At 36.7% G+C, this 16,345-nt stretch overlaps 1 pseudogene; it reads right to left on the bottom strand.

Annotated features, from left to right (window-relative positions):
- Positions 1-1,057: 1,057 nt before the first annotated feature.
- On the bottom strand, positions 1,058-9,483 carry LOC113075616 (protocadherin-11 X-linked-like; annotated as a pseudogene).
- Positions 9,484-16,345: the final 6,862 nt, after the last annotated feature.

Here is a 16,345-nt window from a genome sequence, read left to right as displayed (position 1 = left end):
TAATCTTGCAGCTCCATGCTGACGGTGAGCCGTCTAACCATTACTGTGTGGGAGCTCAGAGATACGTACTCTCATAGGACCATGCAAACGCAGTCCAAGAGGTGGATTCACGGCCAGATGCTGCTCGTGGGATGCTTTCAACAACCTCAGAGGATGCAACATATCCTCAATTTCCATTTCTGTTTACTTAGATCTACCCTCACCAAACTCTGTACATGATTCATAAAAGGAAACACTACACTTACAGACAAAGAACAGATGAAATCATCTGAAAGGCAATAGAGCTTTTACATATTTATTGTAATTTTGTGAGGCAATGCACTGGTCATTTTCAAGCACAGGCAACCGAGAGAGCCGCAGCAGTCTTGGCAGAGAGGGAGAGAAAGAGACTCTTTAAACATGCAAATTGGTAACGGTAATCAGACATGAAAAGCAAGGATTCGCCTAATTCTCAAAAGGAAAAGGTACAAATTACTCTTTCACACTTTAATGACAGTCTTGAGCTCATTGTTTGACACTGTATTTGAATTTCACACTGTATTTGAATTTTAATTAAAACACAGGGCGACTTTCTAGGGAATACTAGTTAATTCATTGAACTACGTACTTTGTCGTAATCTTCTGGCATTGTGACTGACAGCCCAGATGTACGTGAGAGTGCTTTGTGACTTTTACCACTTCTGGAGTTAATCGGCCTTATCATACTGTATAAATGCTAAATTATATACACATATACATATCAGCATTCTGTATATATTTTAATAGCATGCATACCATTATCCTACTTTTCAGTTTGAGCTGACTATATTAATCCTCTGATAATATTACGCTAGTTTCTCAGAAGACATCAGTTAGAAGAAAGAACTATTCTCCACATTGTTCATATCTATCTCGGTGCAATTAACAACTTACCAAACACAAAACAGAGGAAATTACTTTTAAAACCTTGAGAACTATTTTTTATTGCTTACTGTGCTATTTTTATTCTGGATATTAAGGGCCCATTAAATGGCAGTAATAAATCATGTAATAAATCACAGCTGAACGTTGAACTCACCTTGACAAGCTCGTAGTGTTGATCCCATTGATCCCGATATCAGGGTCGAATGCGGAAGGGACAGGGTAGCGGGCTGTTGATGCTGTGTTTTCTGGAATGGAGATGTTGATAACAGTCGATTGAAAGAGCGGGGCATTGTCGTTGATATCTTCGATGAGAAAACGGATCTTGACCAATCGGAAAATCTCGTCTGTAGCACGGCGACCTCGATCTCGTAAAAGCAGCGCTTATCATGAAGACTCTGGAACAGAGTTTCTCACGGTCGATGCGGTTGGCTGTGGTAAAATCTCTCCCGTGCTTGCCTCTACCTTGACCAAAGGCACCATCGCCCGTCTTGTAGACAGGTTTAAACTGCAGCGCAGAAGACAGTTTTAATGTCTGGATCAAGGTTCAAGTTGAGGTCTTTGCGCAGGTTTCCGATGCGCACATTCTCCGGCTGTTCCTCTTTTATGGTGTAGTCCTTCTCTTGAGCCCTGGCACATCAAGAACAGGCAGGTGAGTAAAACCACCAGAACATGGGCCTCACTTGCCAAGTCCATACTCAGAGTAGGTGCTGCACTGTCTTGAAATATTGGCAAAGTCTGCTAGAGGAAGACAAGAGGGAAAAAAGACAAATGGTCATGTCATACTCACAACCATAAAATAGTTTTCATACAAATAGCTTTTTGATCCTTTAAAACATTAACTTTTTGGGGAAGCATATAAACTTTTTCAATTAATTAAAGAGATTAGTTAGCCAGATATAAAATTTTGCTCACTCTCACACCCTCATGTACTTTCAAACCATCTGTCTTTCTTCTGTGTACAGGAAGAGAACGCACACAAACAATCCTGGTTGCTCTTCTTCCATTTAATGACAATAATGGAGACAGAGGTTTTAAATCTTTATCCATGTTCATGAGTATGCAATGTGAACAAATTTCTCTTGAGTTGGATGTTTTCAAATGACTCACTGGACTGGACACTGGACTTTTTTGTGAAAAATACCAAGAAAGAAACTTGACAGAAAATATATTTTTCTTCTTCTTTTGTGTTCCAAAGAAGAAAGTCATACAGGTTTGGAACGACATGATGGTGAGTAAATGACACAGTTTACATTGTTGGGTGAACTACCACTTTAACCAAGTTTCACTTTTTATTTATTTATTTATTTAAACACAAAAGGAAAAAGAAACTGATTTAACAAGAGGAATCATTGGGTAAAACATTCAAATGCTCCAAAATACAACATACCATTGCATTAGAGAGACTGTCCAGATTTCATACTGAACATAATGGACTCCTTTATGCCATTGGCTACACTCAACAGAGCTACAATGCCTGGTATCAGATTACAGTATGTTGATATTCTGAGCAGCCAAGATGTAACTGTAGTGTGAGTAAGAGTTTTATGATTTAAAGTTTAACAATAAAGACATGAGTCCCAAATGACTGTCAATATCCCTCAGAAGAATTGGACAAAGCCATAATTCAAAAGTACCAAGACATGATTTATGAATCAACATTTCAGTGTTTGTTGCCAACTTGCTCGATGGCCACATAAATCCTGTCAGGGCATTATATAAATAAAAGTAGCCAGAGGGCTGAGGCTTTCACAATGTGCCAACAACTCAACTAGGTCACAGAGAACTGGTGGGGGAGATGCCTAACACTTCCAGACTCTGGGTTTTGTTAGTTTTCAGAGTTGTCCATGCAGTACTATTTCTGTTTACATATCAATAACCACATTGATAACAACAAAAAGCAAAAAGTTTGACTTTCTTTTAAATCAAATTGATTGTAATAATATACAACTAGATCATAGATTTGGGTAGCGTTTGAGTTTTATCAATTCTGATTCCGTTTCCGATTCTGCTTATCGATTCCAATTCTTTTCAAATCTCAGTTTTGATTCCAATATGATTAAATAATGATATCAAACATTTCAATGTCCTGGCAGATTGCTAGGTCTGGTCCTCAGAGATGAAAAGAAAAAATAAAGTGCATAGTAATTGATAGGCAGAATTGAAATTTTTAATTTGACAACAAGTATCCGATTCCTGATCTTAAGAATCCGATCTGGAATCAAAATCGATTTTCGATTCCCAACCCTACTAGATCATTAATAAAAGTTAAACATTTTCAAAGCAAGAGTATCCAATATAGCTTCAACATATTAATTATTCAAATATTGCACGTGTCTAGAGCGACAAAGAAAATTACAGCTCACGGCATTATGTTTTTGAAATGGGATGTCTTGAAAATACTGTTAACAATGACTCCCCATTCATCAAGTCATTAATGGGTAATTTCTATGCGCCAAAAGGATGTTTGTTTAAAAGCAAAGCCATGTGCAGCAGAGATACACGATCGTGTACCTTGAAGATTTGCTTCACACATCAAAAATTCATCTCAAAAGCTGATTTCCTTAAACACACATAGACCTTAAAGGCCTGAATGTTCTCCGGCTGGACTGTAGGGACTCATTAAAGATTTGTTGGCCAGACGAGCACCACTCAGATTATTTACATGACAGTGATCAATGGCCATCGTACGATCTGCACATATTCTCAGACTGTTATGTCGTTCTTTGAAGAAAGAAGTGAAAAATGATTTGGTTTGCTTTTGAAGATTGCACTATTTTTGAGTTGGTGAGAGCAAAGCAATTACTATTCACCTACTGTACTCTAATAAACCCAAAAGAGTTCAAGGCTGTATCCGACAATGCATAATGAAGAGGATTCACTGGCTAAGGAGTGCATTGTAGAGTAGTGCATAAAAGATGAAAAGACGATCTACATCTAAATAACTGCAACTGACATTAGCCATGACGCACACAGGACTTTAATACGGACAGTAAGGGCGACGGGTCTCCTGTTCTGCAATTCCCTTGCATTTCTAATTAATCAGTTTACTTTCAACAATAACAAATTAAACCATCCCATGGAGAGAGAGAATGCTGATGAACCTGTATAACTCAAAATAGCACCAAATAGTGTAGACAATATAAGCTCCAGCTCTCACTAAGTGATGTCTGGCTTTTGTATGGAGCTCTGCTACCCAGGGACATGGTGCTGGGATTAGACAATTCCACACGGGAACTCACATGTCACTCCTACCCATATTTAGGACAGTTTATATTTGTTGCGAAAAACTCATGGAGACATTTTCAGATTTACTCCTGGGAGCGCTTCTTTCAAAACTGCACTCTGGATGAATTTGCAATGCTTTAAGTTTCAACTTTCCCAATCTTTGGAAACTTGCAGCTCGAGAGTGAATAAAAAGAATTAGCTGGGAAAATTGAGCTCAGGGGTATCGGTGCGACTTTCTTCCTGCTTGCGCAGGGCTCCAGTGATCTATTCTGAGCGGCGGACCATGCATTCCAGGGAGTATGCAAAAGCCATACTTCTCTCTGGAGCCTGGAGTGAGCGGCACACAGACTTTGCTTTACGTGATAACATGACGGACAGGCCTGCCTGTTTTTTTATTTTGAGCTGAGCTGTCAAGGAAGAAAATAATTATACATGTCAACCGCGAGTTCATGCAGAATCTCTGTCTATATGAATCAGCAGGAACCAAATGCTGCAGAGGTGGAAAAATCTATACAGTTCAACCTACCAAACGGGCATCAGATTAAAACGATCAAATTGAATACGAACGGTAATTAAAGCAAAATGACATTTCGAAATAATGATTAATGCCGCTTAAGGAAGTTAAACTGGGACACCTGCCTGAAGCATGTCACTTAACTCATTTTTATCAGAAGCTTTGCTCTCTTTATCGGTTTAAAGAAACCTCATGTGTGCACGATTATTTGACATCCCGATGTCTTGTTTGAGTTCGCCCTACACCTTTTGCCATCAGCAGCTTGAGACCCATAACCCCGTGGCAGCTTTTGGCCAGCCTACTGTGTTGTCAGCATGTCAGGCTTTTCATCAACAGAAAACATGTTTTTCATCATTTATTCAGCCTTTATAGATCATGAAGGCATCTTTTTTAATCAAATAGGGGGTAATAAAAAACATGTGGTATTATTATTAAACATGAATATTACTTTTAATATTGTCTTATTGTTCTGCAACATCATTATCGTAATTTCATATATCTTAGTTAATTGCTCATGTACCTGAACAGGCTAGAGTGATGCATAATATAAAGCTAGGATCTTTCTGAAATACACAGTCTGTCTTTGAGTAGCTTTGATGGCGATCCTAAGAACCAATGATCAATTGAATGATCAATAGGGAGGTATTAACATACAGGCTGCCAGTTGCAATGGATAAACAGATATAGTCGATTTATGTCTGTCAGCAAAGATTATGCATCCAAACAGTCACGTCTGCCACTTATCAATTTATCAAAGTTTCCATGCGGTCAGGTGACAAAATAAGTTATGGCTAACTTCAGCCAATGATTTTCTTTACATAAAAGTGTGCGGAGTGAATCATGGTTGAGATCTTGCTAATTTGCATCATAAATTATCATACTAAAAGTTGATTTAATTCTTAGGACCAACATCAGGCAATTTATCGTGGGCACTTTCAGTGGAACAACGTGTCAGCTGTGGATATATCATTCTCCCAAATTGATTTTATATGGACAAACATTGCAAAGTGTATAACATGCCATTGAAACTCTAAATCTTAAAGACTTGTGATGCACCATTCATCTTAACTCTTTCCTCTTAAATTTTATCTTCAAATAAAAAACATAATGAAATATATTATGTCTACAAACTATAAATAGGAATTAGAAGCACAAGGGGATTTCACAAATGAAGGATTATGTTTATTACAGACTTGAAAATGATAGACGTATATGCTTGCATCACTCCTTTTTCACTATATAGTTTATGGTTTATTTTATGCATATTTAGAGAACTTATATAAACTATATGTCAATATTTTTTTTATTTTCAAAGCACATAGTTAAAGGGAAAATATTTTCTTTTAAACATTAAATTCAGCTCACCTTGCACACAAACACAGACTGTAAATTGTTGAAATGTATAAGGAGAGATAAATTATGCTACTAATCTGTAAATTGAAAGTGATAAAGCATGACTTTTCTTTCACTGTAAGGCAGGGCAAGATAAATAAATAAATAAAACTGCCAATAGAGGGCACTGGAGTGGTCACAGAGAGTTCAAAATAAAACTATTAATATAGAATAAATAAACATTCATATGCATGGCTACATAGTTGGAAGGCAAAATTTTATTCTAATTATCAAATCATTCAAGATCACTTTGTATAATATATTAGGAAACTGTCCCAAGTGTAACCACCTTGACCAGCCCTGCAGTGCAGAATTTTTGTTTTATTTTTTATGTTTTATTTTATTTTTGAGTTTGCTAAGGTAAACTGTACAATTGATATCATCAACCTTTGCTAGGTAAGATCTTCACTCAAATTGTTGTTACTTATAATTGATGATACTGGTAGCTTATAAAGCAATACAGAATGTTTAAAACATCTGACTTCACAATAATGCATTTTTGAAGTCTTATCCATTTATGGCAGTACTATATTACAGTCACAACTGTTTTGTGATGTACGGTACAGTACAGTATAGTGCTTTCATGTTCGATGACATAATCATACTTTAAGCAGCCAATCAAGACCGAAAAGAACGTCTTGCGTTTTACATACACCCTTAAATGTGCCATAACTTCCGTCTATAAAGATAACATTTTGTTTTAGATATAATTTACTGCATATTTAACAGCACAGCATTCAATATATTTAGAATCAAAAAGAACCAAAAAAATAAATAAATATAAAATAGTAGTAAAGAAGGGTTTTTTTTGTTTCTTGTAGACTTTAAAAAATATAAATTCAAAAAAATTATACAAAATTATATTGATACATTCTTTTATAATCTATTGGGGCTCAGTTCTTTTCACACTCCATGAAGTAATGTGTACTAAAAACGAAAGAAAGGCCTACTGAATTTATCAATGTGTTGCCCAGCCAACAGATATGTACTGTAAAACTGAAGACCAGTTGCATTATTTTGCCTTAAAGCATGAAACAATGTTGAACTCTTGTCCTTATAAAAATCAAAATTAGAAATTAATCAGATTGTAAACTCATACCTGTCATCAAAGGTCAAGGTGCATAACATAATGTGAACAAAGCATGCAGAATGGATTACACTTGTACACTTGTGATTACACTTACAATCTCCAGTGTAACTACAGTAGTTTGCTCCAAAATACCATAGTCACTACAGTTATTACCAAGGTAAGACTAATATATGAATATGAGATCCTTGCAAACAGTGTAAGGCTCTTTGCTATTTTATCATTTTGTTTTTCTATTATAATATTAAGCTACAACACATTTTCAGAAGTAACAATAAATGTATATGCACTCTTAATTATAAAACTTCCAATTAGAACCACAAGGTTTAGCATGATCTAATAGGTGAACATTTGAAATTACACACATAAGCTAAATCTTGTATGATTATTGTCAGCTATTATTTTCTAGTGGTTGAGAAAACTATTTATATACTAGAAAGCTAGTTTTATATTTTTATATAACTTTAATTAAAGGTCACAAAACCATGCACTGATCTGAAGAACCTATAGGCTAATCAAGAAATCAAGAACTTTGTAACCACCAGTGAAACTATATATTAATCAACAACTTCTATATAGCCAAAAACGGTTCTTGACAAACCATTGAAGATTTTTTTTTTTTTTTTTTTTGCCTTTTATTTATTTATTCTCTCTCTCTCTCTCTGCCCAAGATGTTATGGTATTCTAGCGGAAAGTTTGGTTACCATGGCATTTTAAGGGACCGGATCTGTGTTTAAAACAAAGTATTTCTGTTCTGCCTCGGACGGCACACCGTTTCAGAAAATGACGCATCCTCCTGGATCAGCTTCAGACTTCATCTGCTGATGCTCTTCTGTCTCGCGAGCTGCACACAGCCGTTCATGTTTTGAGTAGCCTAACCTATGTGATGCTTCCATTTCTTTAAATGCAAACTAAACTATGGGATACATTAATATTTCCCTCAGAGGTTCTGAAGAATTACCAAACGTAACCTCATTAAGCCAGAAGACTGAGAAGAACGCTTCAGAAGTTGTTGGATGGCATCTTAGAGCAGTCTCTATGCTGCTATTCATTAGATGTTCCCTCGGAATTATATTTTAAACACGACTTTTTATTTGCGTTCAATACGACACGTTATTTTTGCCATTGTACTTTTTTTTTATTATTATTATTTTTAACGGACAAACTAGACTAGCGTATCTTCAATCGGAAAGTGATGCCGTATGGTATCTTTGGAAATTTTGCAGTTGGTTTCGTTATTATTATTATTATATCACTGTGAATTTATTTCCCTCAGGCAAACTGGGAAAATCGCATCGACTTTTGTGGGCAAAGGCCCTTTGACTTTTGCGTTTATTTTTCCCGAACAGTAAAAGCGCATGTAAAGTGTAGGCTACGTTAGTCTATATTTAATCTAATACGCGATGTTTTTAAAGACGTTAAAGTAGCCTAACCTACAACCGGTCGGTTGAATAAACTATAGGGAGCGCGGTCAAAATCTGCTAATATTTTCTGCTCATCTTTTTCTTCGCAAAAAATGCAAAAAAATAAATAAAAAAGGCAATACATGTGCATAAAGAGGACGTGTCTTACCTCGGATTTCTCTGTGAATATGGAAACTCTCAATTCCCGTCACGTAGCGGCATCAGTGCTGGAGCAGACTGAAGAATATCCCAGAATCAAACAGCTTCACGTAGTGACCAGTCGGTATCCAACTAGAGAAAACGATCCATGTCCATGAAAAAGTCCACGGTCCACTGACGAACAGCGAAAAACATCTGCGAATGACTTTTAGGACAGCCGATGTAATTCCTCAGATGTCTCGCGGTTGGCTACTGCTTGAATCCCACGCGCGCAGAGAGAGAGTGCTGCTCCAAATGGGGTTGACTTCTTATTTCAGTGCATTCATACTGTCATAACGGGAAAAACCCGGGAACGCTGCTCGTCATGTACGATAACTGTTTAGTTAAGTTTTTTTCTTTTGATCTGTGCGTTTAATTGACAGCTAAAGAACTTGTAAATCGTTTAAAACATCCTCATTTTATGTCATCCCGTGGTTTGACAGAGTGAAAGAGAGCAAAACATCTATTTTGAGAAATACTCATGGGCTGTCAGTGTACCGGAGCAGGTGGAGAGTGTGCCTGTAGATGCAGCATCACTTCCATACACTGAGACTGCGTTTTGGCGTAGTTGTACGCAGAGCTCTAGCAATCTCTGTTGTATTGTATGAACTCAGTTCCTTAGTACTGCCCACCTCTCCACCTCCGATTGACATCATCGCAGGAGGAGGAGCCAGCGATACATTTCACAGCCTTCATCATCTTAAAGCCGCACTGCTGCTGGAGTCAGAGCCCCGCTCCCTCGCACTCACCGCGGACTGATACCTCACTCCAACGCCGCGACTCGCCTGAGAGGAAAAGGGGGCACTGTTCGCTTTGCTTGTAAACATCAGTTAGTGTGCAAAGTCCAACGTCAAACTACTTCATTAGACTTCACTAATGTGCAAAAAGACAGACAGACAGACAGACAGACAGATAGATAGATGTTCATGTCCCAGTCACTTTTTCTAGGTTGAATAAACATAACTTACACTACCAAAAAATAAATAAAAAAAAAATAAAAAAATACTTCACTAATCAACTAGTGTTTTTAAGAATTTTACATGTATTCCAAAATAATACCCCAAGGCATTATTTAAACAATATATATTTTTAATATAACTTATGTTCACAACTTATGTTTGTTTTTAATAGTTAACTTTTAACAATTTTTAAATTATTCGGTCCACCAGTTATCAAAGCTCTTTAAATATTGGTCACAGACACTAAATTTAACCAAGCTGATTAATCACTAATATAAATAAATTGTTAAAAAGTCACTAGCCCATAAACACATCCTATGACAAATCAGATGTCTATGTTTATGTGTAACAAGATACTTATATGTCAATATTTTTTTTTTTCTTAGTCACATGTCTCAAATTTTGATACTTCCATATTTGTCAACAGCAAATGTAATCTTTAACCAGTCTAATGAATGTCAAGTTCTAGTACAGTACAAGTACACCACCAGCCTGGTTTGTAACACCAACATTAATATTTAAAATTGTGTGCATGAGTCTATTGTGATAATCAAATTATGTTTAAAATAATTGTTTTGCTTTCACCATAAATTCAATTCACACTGAGAGTTCAGAATTTATTTATTTATTCTTTGTAACTTTATTAATTACTCGAAGGAAAATAAACATGTTTCGGCTGTCGGGCCTTCTTCAATGTGTGAATCCATTTATCATCTCCACACACTATTTACACAATTAATAATTTGTTATCATTATTACAATCAATTAACACATTAACGTTATCCAAATCATTGAATATAATTAGTCTCTAAAATCACAACAGCCATAAATAATGAATGCCATTCATCACCAATCTACCAAATGCACAACTGCTCAAACATAAATAAACAATAACCAACAGACTTAATTTACTGTGCATAAAGAAAAAATTACATTAAACACACAAACATTTAAATCTAATGTCTGAAACATCAGGAAACAGACTGTCATACATCTCAGCATATATCTTTTGTTATACACCTTTTTGTTTTTTGTTTATGCAACATTAATACAAAGTAGGAGTACAGGAATCCATAGAATTAACCACAAAGTTTCAGATGTATGAACAAAATGTGCACAACATGCCCCGGCCCCACTAATGCAAAGCGCTATGGTTCGTCAGCACAATCTTAACACTTTCTATTGCCTGGGATGGCTGAAAATCTTGCACAGCCCCACATTCAATAAAGGTCACTCACACAACGTGTACACATTGATCTTCCCATTAATTTTTACACTGCTGCAATGTAACAAATCACAGTCTTTGACTGGTCCCCTCAAGCTAGCTTTTCTTACTAAAAGCCATAACCTTCGTAACATCAATCACGTCCTGATGCTTCACCTCAGCATGCTTTTAAATGGTCACACTTTCAATTGAGTGTGACATGCCCTTAAGCTTGGAAAGTTGGCATTTAATAATAATAATAAAATCAATTATTGTGTACAATTACATGTTTACAGCTATTTCTTGAACTCTGTCTAAGGCTAATGTGTATTTGATCGTAGTGTTTAACATCCCATTACCAGGCATTATTTTAGGGAAACATTTACGATGGCTTCCTTCGAAACACCTCAGGAAAATGTCTCCCAATAAGATTGCTAAGTTGCACAATCTACTCCGGGAAACTTACATACATCTTTGGAGGAATTTGGAGTATCCAGGGAGCTTCTCTCCCTCATCAAGTAAGGTATCTATCCGAGAGCTATACCTAAAAGGGTTGATCCCTTGATATTTTTAAGATTCATACTTCTTGTCACTGAAGGACTTCTCCTAGGCATGTTAAAGAAATGCAAATCTCAGAGCCTTAAAGCAAAATGAAAGGCACAAAATACCTCATGAATTATTCAGAGGGCTATTTTGCCACCCTCAAAATGAACTTTTAGGGAAACCAGTTATGCATTTCTGATAGGGTTAGAGAATCCACCAAATGCACTGAGCAGTTTAAATGTCATGCCGCCCATCTAATCTTGGACATCTTGTTTCATTTCCTGCTTTAAATGTTGTTTTGAGGGTAACATTTGTGAGGAAGCACGTGTGAATAAACTCTTAAATGCACTGCATGTAAAGCAAGCACAAATGATGAGGATTTTATAGTATCTGCGACGTTCTGTTGTCCTTGTTGCATCTCTGCATATTGTTTTTGAAGAGAACTGTACGCCAAGCGTTTTTAGATAGCTGTTCTCCACTATCTCAACAATGATAATCTCATGATGTGTGACACTGGATGCCTGTATCTGAATTGTAAGGGCCAGATAAAGAAAGAGTTACAATATTTAACAGTGTGAAGTGTTTGCTTTTTGTGCTCATCATTTAAAACTTCACTGGTTAACTTGTGCTGGGTTCAGAATTCAATATCATATTAATGTTCAAAGTACAAAGCCCTGCAGTTAAATATTTTCCACTGCATTTATGGCACTGGATCTTTTACAATTCTTCAATAAAAATAACTAATAAATAAGCAAGAAAATATGTAAACCAATAATAAAATAATAAAGCAAAACACAATCTTCTAATTTACTGGAAAAACAGGAAGCTGATATACTGATTAAATTGTAGCCATAATAAGGCGCATTTTGGTGACTAACTACCCCTAACTTGTAGAGTTCATAACTGTATGTCATTAAAAGATGTGATTGTTAATATGCAAAATCATTTTCATCTACTAAATATGTTAACGATGATAATGACTTCTGATGAAAGTTCATCAAAAGTGGCCTTCCCATCAAATGAGATCAAACAGAGATAAAACAATCATATACAATGCACATACATAAATACATAAATAATGAATAAAACCAAAACATGATGGTTCGTGGCAATTTATATATATATTTTTTTACTTATAATACCATAATTCTAAAAGTATTTTACAGTAAAATTGCACTGTAAAACATTAAATAAATAAAACAATTATAATATTCATTAAAAAATAATATCAGACCAAACCAATAAATGTAATCAAGATGAGTGTTAATTACACCTCTTGCAGTAAAATCCATAAGAATGTTTTAGTGATTATGCAGTTACATGTGACAAACATGTACTATGTATAATATGAGATCCTTCATGAAAAGTCTAGAGTATTGCACAGATCTGTTTTTCACCTTTCTTATTTTATTATTTATTTGAATAGAGGGGTTTTCCTCTATTCATCCCTTAGTGCATGCAACTGGCCCCCTACAGGATACATGACTCATTACTAACGGCACAAAGAGAAATCATTGGAGGAAAGAACATACTAATATATCTTATCAGTCTTGCACAGCTTGGCAGAGAATGGTGCTGAAGACCAGGGAGGTAAATTGCAAGGTGTGCCTCAGTATATTAACATTCAAGTTCTTTCAAAGAGGATTGATCTTTCTTCCCTATAAAACATGACCATGCCTCTGTATTATCCAACCTGCCTTTAAAGAATGACTTTTTACTGTTCCCTCTTCCTCCAGGCATTCATTGACCTCTTAAAAATCCTTCCATGCTATGCAGTGGATACATATAATTCAGACAAATCAACGCTACTTCTCTGTTAGCATAGTGATGGACGCAGGTCGAATAAACAGGCTTGTATTCAAAACATGTTTAGCACACTTACCTTGAATTCGTTATTAGCGGGAAGTAGTCTATTAACCTGTCATACAAAATTTTGGCCCACTGCTTTTTTCTATGTCTAACAGGATGATTGAATTATCATCAACTATAATTGAAGTCCATTCTTCTATACACTGCATATATAGACTGACCCTTTTACCCTACTCTGGCTAGATGCCTTCATCTAGCGAAAATGGTGAACAGAGACACAGAGGTGTCTGAGGTTGAAAGGAGCTCCATATCTTGACCTTCTCCTTCAAAACATACAACATTGAAGATCTCGGCTCAACCCGTTAAAGTAAGCTGGCATTCAATGAAAGCGCCCTTCAGGCATGATGATCGCAGGCTTGTCGTTCCACCGTGGTGGAAAATGGCAAAACGTAAACAAAAGTGGGCAGTAATACAGTCAGGGCCATGAATTATGAAAGCCTTTTGGAAACTAATGAAATATGTAAGGATTTAAGCCATCTGAACTGGATAGTGTCTTTTTGTCAGGTAGGTGTGAAATGCTTTTCTGCCAGCAAGAGAGGAGGAAGGCAGAGGGTAAATCCTGCCTGTCTCTCAAAATGTCAATGACTGCTACCATCAGGGGTGAGCGTTAGGGTATGCATCCAACTATAAGGAGAGTCTGACATAAAAGATTTCCGAGTTTGATGCACAGTAGCTTCTCACACAGTCTTCCCGAGCTGTTGTACGGCTCATGGAAGAGTCAATTGCACAGGCCATGGGGTTTCTCAGTTAGATGAGATGAAGCGATTCAGTTGAATGCTGGTGCTCGGTGAACTGCCTGGCATGAGCGAGCTTGCCGATGGTCAGGGAGAAGGATAGTTGTTTGTTTGTGTGGAAGTCAAGGTTGATTGCAATCATGGAGTGGATCTATGCCACGTCCTTGGGGAATATTATGAGGTGAGGAGGCCAAGGAGATATCCGACAGCAAGGATGCATCTGTCCCGAAGCCCGCTTCCACCAATCCGTGACAGCTACGCTTGTGTTGTACTGGATGTTTTCCATGATCCTGGGCTCGAACGATAGATTGTACATGTGGAAGAGCCTCAAAGACTAATAAGAGGCTGTACATGGACCAATTATTATGGCATACCAAGGGCACCTTATGCCAACTGTCCAGATGTTGCAGGATGGGACTTTTAATGAGAAGTAAAACACCTTGGGATGTTTGTTTGTCCTTTTAACAGCTATTCGAAGAGGTTTTGTAGATTCTGAAAACAGGCTATTCATTTGGTTTATGACTGTTAGTCATCACGGCGACAATCACGGCTCTTGCTTCCTGATGGCTTCAGATTTGTATATGCTGTTTACACATTATGCTACATTGACAAACAACTCATGGCAGGAGAAATAACTTGTTATTCCTGCAATGTCATTGGAAAATAATGATCTGGTTGCAGTAAATGGGAGTTAAAAAGTAGAAAATGTTTCATTTCACTGGTATTTATTAAAACGTCTCACAACAATGTATTGTGAAATAGGAAAAATCAGAAGGGAAATGCAAAACACAATAATTGAGTGTGTCATAAACAAATTCATTCTAATGAAGATGAGAATATGTTCAATGAGAAAGTGACTTATAGAAGGCAAGAAAAAAATTGTCTTTCTGAATTTGTGATGTATTAGTTCATACATCAAGCAATGGAAAAATACAGCTTATTATTGTTTGCACATCTTGCCATGAATGAGAGACACTGTTTGTCCTTTGCATTACATTTGAATAAGAAATAATATTAATGCACTGTAGTCATGCTGCTCATCCACATACATCACTGCATGCAACATCTGCTTTCTGTGACAGAACAGAGCAGGATCAATTTGTTGTGCGCATGCATAACTAATTTATTACATCCCCCCCCCCATAGTTCTCAGCTGCAACACACGCTCACAAACTGTACACACACTCACACACAGGAAAAGAGAGAACAAGAGAGTGCAAGACAGAGAGAGAGGAAGAGAAAATAAGGGTGACAGCAAGAAAGAGCAATCGAAGAGAGGAGGGGTTACATTAAAATACTTTTTGTCTTGATGAATCATGTTTGAAAAAAATCAAGGAAATTGGTTGCGGAGGCCTGCACGATGCAAAATTGCATTCGTTTAAACAAAAAAGCCTCTCTTCATGAGACATATGCATAGTTTCAATGTGCTTTATTTACTTAAAAAAAAAAAGCCCATTGATGTATTTTTTGTCTTATTTATGTCATCTCTCTTTATTTTCTTTTGATCCAATGGCCCAATTGTAAGCAATGTGCTTTTCTTTTTCAGAGGGAACTCGTGAATTTAAGGGATCGGACCACTGCATGTAACTCCTACTGATAATCACAAGTAAATGGAGGAAGAAACTTTTCAAGTGGTCCTTGACTAAATTACAGGAGAGAGACAAAATGCTTGAACTTAATGATTTTACTTCATAAAACACTAATAAAAACATGAATATTAATAACCAGTTTACAATTAATGAGCCATTCGATATAAACATGCTTAATTAAGAATGCGCCCAAGCGATGCCAATTAGCTTGCGTATGGCAAAAAAAAAAACAAAAAAAACAACTACCTAAGTGACCCATCTTTGCATAGGAATGATGCTGAATTGATTTTAATAATTTTTTTATTATTTGTTGAAATGCTCAGTCTTAATGACCAGCCTCTGTAAGATCAGGGATTAGAGCGGCCTTGATAACAACAAAAGCAGGTGAAATGAGTGGCACGTGGCGACTGGAGATTCTCCATCAACCCAGCCTCAGGCCCGGCAGCCCTGTCTCTGTATGTGTACAATTTTAATAGAGCCTTTTCTTTGTGGTTTAGGGACAAATGAGATGAAGACAGCCACACGTATAAACAGCTGCATGAAAATATAATCGCATGGAAATATGTATCCGCTCAACACTGATATAAGTGAAACACAACATAGAGGAGCAATGAAGGACTGGTCATTATTTGGCGCTTGTAATGTGGCCCAGATGGTCCAATGCTTGATGTTCAAATGAGCTGTGTACACAACTGTTGTTTGAAGAGGAAAATTGAACGCAATCT

Source organism: Carassius auratus, unplaced genomic scaffold, assembly GCF_003368295.1.
Source record: "Carassius auratus strain Wakin unplaced genomic scaffold, ASM336829v1 scaf_tig00017301, whole genome shotgun sequence".
Classification (NCBI taxonomy): domain Eukaryota; kingdom Metazoa; phylum Chordata; class Actinopteri; order Cypriniformes; family Cyprinidae; genus Carassius; species Carassius auratus.
This window is presented reverse-complemented; position numbering and strand designations above follow the sequence as displayed.